The sequence below is a fragment of the Coenobita brevimanus genome, chromosome 73 (assembly GCF_032717465.1).
Source record: "Coenobita brevimanus isolate Jiangsu-jjx chromosome 73, ASM3271746v2, whole genome shotgun sequence".
In the NCBI taxonomy this organism is placed as follows: Eukaryota; Metazoa; Arthropoda; class Malacostraca; order Decapoda; family Coenobitidae; genus Coenobita; species Coenobita brevimanus.
The window spans coordinates 35,616,449-35,620,811 of NC_137026.1; positions in this window are offsets into that span (position 1 = coordinate 35,616,449).

Genomic DNA, 4,363 nt, shown 5'->3' on the forward strand with positions numbered 1-4,363 from the left:
TATTATTATTATTATTATTTATTATTATTATTATTATTACTATTACTACTACTACCGGCATTATTATTATTATTATTATTATTATTATTATTACTATTATTATTATTATTACTATTATTATTATATTATTATTATTATTATTATTATTATTAATATTGGAGTGGGTAGATATAGCCATCATTAACCTCTTTATAGCCAGGCAGTGACAAGGTTAACAGGAATCCGTTATCAAATTCAAATTTACTAATACCCTTTATTTAACGTCAGACTTAAGATGATGATGATGATGATGTGTATGATGGTGATGCAGTGTATAATGATGATGGTGTAGGGTTGATGATGATGGTGTTGGTGATGATGATGATGGTGGTGATGATGATGATGATGATGTTGAGTATGTGATGATGATGACATTGACTATAGATGATGATGATGATGATGTTGAGTATATGATGGTGATGTAGGGTATGTGATGATGATGATGATGATGGCATTGAATATAGATAATGATGATGACTATGATGATAATGAAGAGTGATGTAGAGTATAATTATGTTGATGTATACAGTATGATGATGATGATGATGTTTTAGGTATATCATGCCATTGATGTGGAAGTGAAAATGAAAAAATAGATAGATAGATAGATAGATAAATTATTCTCATCTAAACAGTAGGTGGGTTCGTGGTTATGAGGGAGGGTGGCGTGGAGGGGAGGAGGGAGCCGTTACTGAATAGGGACAGACGTGGAGATATTTGGTAGTTGATAATAGATAGATAGATAGATAGACTGCGTGGATGGTAAATGGTTAGTAAAGTCTACGGGATTGAACTGCCACCTTTCAGATTTTTTTTCTTTTCTCTCTCTCTCTCTCTCTCTCTCTCTCTCTCTCTCTCATTAAAGCTATCTCATTATCAACCTGTCTTCCCCTGTAATTAATAAAGAAGGATGTAGTTAAAAGTCATTCTCTCTCTCTCTCTCTCTCTCTCTCTCTCTCTCTCTCTCGTGGGAAATGGACGAGGAAAAAGCGAGAGAAAAAATAGGTGTGTAAAAAGAGGAATTTGGGGCAGTCTGGGGGAGAGAGAGAGAGAGGGAGGGAGAGAGAGAGAGAGAGAGAGAGAGAGAGAGAGAGGAGAGGAGAGGTAAAAGATAGATGTAGGTAGATAGATAAAGAAAATAAAAGATATGAAAGAATAAAGAAGGGGATGAGAGAGAGAGAGAGAGAGAGAGAGAGAGAGAGAGAGAGAGAGAGAGAGAGAAGGGGGCAAAGGTAAGTAGGTTGGTACTGGTCAGAAAAGGGAGGGGGGGAGGGGGAGGGAGGAGTACTGGTTGAGAAGGACAGGAGGGAGGGAGAGAAAAGGGGAGGAGGGAGGTAAGGGGCGTGGAGACATGGAGAGAAGGGAGGGTGGAGGGAGAAAAGGGAGTAGGAGGGAAAAGGGGAGGATGAAGGAAGGGAGGGATTGGAGAGAAGGAAAGAGTGAGAGAGAGGGAGAAGATGTGAAGGGAGAGAGTTTGAGAGAGGGGGGGGGTGAGGGAGGGATGGGAAAGGGGAGGAGGGCGTGGTAAAAGGGCGTGGAGAGAAAGGAGGGAGAAAATGGGTGGAGGGAGAGGAAAGGCAGGTAAGGGGCACCTCTCTCTCTCTCTCTCTCTCTCTCTCTCTCTCTCATTTTATACCCATTTACGATAGTGGGAATAGGGTCTAGTGATGCACACACACACACACACACACACACACACACACACACACACACACACACACACACACACACACCGCTTTTATATATACCTCCATCAGAATTATGACACAGGCCACTTGCTTCTGTCACGCGATTGTATTCAAATCGGGAGAGAGATTTCATTGTGTGTGTGTGTGTGTGTGTGTGTGTGTGTGTGTGTGTGTGTGTGTGTGTGTGTGTTGTACGGTGCGCATGTCTTGTGTGCGTGAGTTGCGTGTGTGTGTGTGTGCATGTATGTATGTGTATTTGTATGTATGTATGTGAATATGTATGAATGTTTGTCTATGTATGTATGTGTGTCTTGTGAGTCTGCTTGTAACCATGTGTATGTGTGTGTGTGTGTGTGTGTGTGTGTGTGTGTGTGTGTGTGTGTGGGCGTTAACTCTAAAACATCCGTGTATGCTACGAGAAGGCTTTCAGTGTGCGGACCTCGATGTAGCGACTGTGGGTTGAGACAGGGGTTAGCGGGGTTTCGGGAGCTGACCTTTGACCTCTCTCTCTCTCTCTCTCTCTCTCCTCTTTATATCTATCTATCTCGGTCTACCTACCTACCTGTCTATCTATCGGTCTATCAATCTGTCAAATTACAGTTCGGGTCGGCATCCTAGTTTCTCTCTCTCTCTCTCTCTCTCTCTCTCTCTCTCTCTATTTATCTATTTATCTCTCTCAATATCTGTCTGTCTATCGGAATGCAGCACGGTAAGATACTGTTACATATCCATCCCAGTCTCTCTCTCTCTCTCTCTCTCTCTCTCTCTCTCTGTAACTCCCCATTCACATCACGTTACAACTTTCGCCCTTTCTCCCCTCTCCATAAGGCTTGTAACTGTAACGTGGAATAAACAAGAGCATAAGAATTAACTAGAAGGAAGGGAAACATCTTGAAGACGTTGGTGGCGCGTGGGAGGCTCCTTGACATCTGTTCCTTAGCGATTTATTCTGTGTATTGGACTTAGATCTAGAGCTAGCGAGACGAGAATGGAAAATGTTTGATAGGTAATGAGATTGAGAGTTGAGTGAAGAGGTGGGAGGCGGAGGTTGTATGTATGTGTGTGTGTGTGTGTGTGTGTGTGTGTGCATTTGTTTGTGTATGTAGTCTGTATATTTGTGTGTGTGTGTGTTTGCATTTGTTTGTGTATGTATTCTATCTTTGTGTGTTTGTGTGTGTGTTATTTGTTTGTGTATGTAGTCTGTATCTTTGTGTGTGTGTGTGTGTGTGTGTGTGTGCGTGCTTGTTACCGTATAGGCGTGTGCGTGAAGCGTGCGGCCACAAGCACTATCAAACATACACATCTATAGGCCTGGGTAAGGGTAGGCTGGGGGAGGGACAGGTGGAGGGGAAGATGGGGAGGTAAGGAAGGTAGGTAGGAGGGAGGGAAAGGGGTTAGGAGGGAGGAGGGAGGAGAAGGGGTTAGGAGGGAGGGAAGGGAGGGGTTGAGATAGGAGGGATGGAGGGAATGAAGAGGGAAAAGTGAAATGCGTAAGAGAGTGAGGTTGTGTGAAGGGAGAAGAAGATGGAGGTAGGAGAATAAAGAGAGAGAGAGAGAGAGAGAGAGAGAGAGAGGTGGGTAGGGAGAAGGGAGGAATAAGAGAAAGATAAATAAATTGATATAGAAGAATAAGAATTAATTTAGGAAAGTACATAGATAGATAGATAGATAGATAAATAGAGAGGGGGGGGAGAGGGAATATGGGTGGGCCTGTGTGTGTAAGTGTAGGGTTACATTGATCAGACGGTTTATAGTCTAGGGCTGGTAAAGGGGGTTAGCTGGGTGTAGGGTTTCGTGTGTGTGTGTATGTGTGTGTGTGTGTGTGTGTGTGTTTTATGGGTGGTGTGTGTGCGTTACTAAAATGGGGGCTTCTGCTGTGTGCGTGTGTGTGTGTGTGTTTTATGGGTGGTGTGTGTGCGTTACTAAAATGGGGGCTTCTGCTGTGTGTGTGTGTGTGTGTGTGTGTGTGTGTGTGTGTGTGTGTGTGTGTGTGTAGGCTTAGTGTACGTCTATATGGCGTGTAGGTATGTGTGTGTGCGTGTGTACCTGCATAGCCCCAGTAACAACCTCGGCCCCGGCGTCTCCATTACGTGACCTGGATATATCCCACGTCTTATATCCGCCTCACATACCGGCGCTGCATGTTTCTACCTTCGAGCAAAACTTTTCTTCCCTTTTCGATTCGCTTCTTTTTTGTGTCCTGAGTGAAACACAATGGTTCTAGGTCATCTCAGCTCTTTCTAGGTAGCGATTTATTTTTGGGCAGCCTTGATTTTATTTCCTAGAGAGCAAGGTTGGGTTTCTAGAAGGATGAGAGGTTGTGAAGAGGTGATACCGTGGATTGATAGAGTTGGGTGTTGGGAAGTGAGGTAGATAGATAGATATGGATAGATAGGTGTAGATTGGTAGAGGAATAGATAGCTGGAGAGAGAGAGAGAGAGAGAGAGAGAGAGAGAGAGAGAGAGAGAGAGAGAGAGAGAGGAATGAATGGAGGGAGGGAGGGACAGGAGGAAACCGAGAATTTGAGAGAGAGAGAGAGAGAGAGAGAGAGAGAGAGAGAGAGAGAGGAATGAATGGAGGGAGGGAGGGACAGGAAGAAACCGAGAATTTGAGAGAGAGAGAGAGAGAGAGAGAGA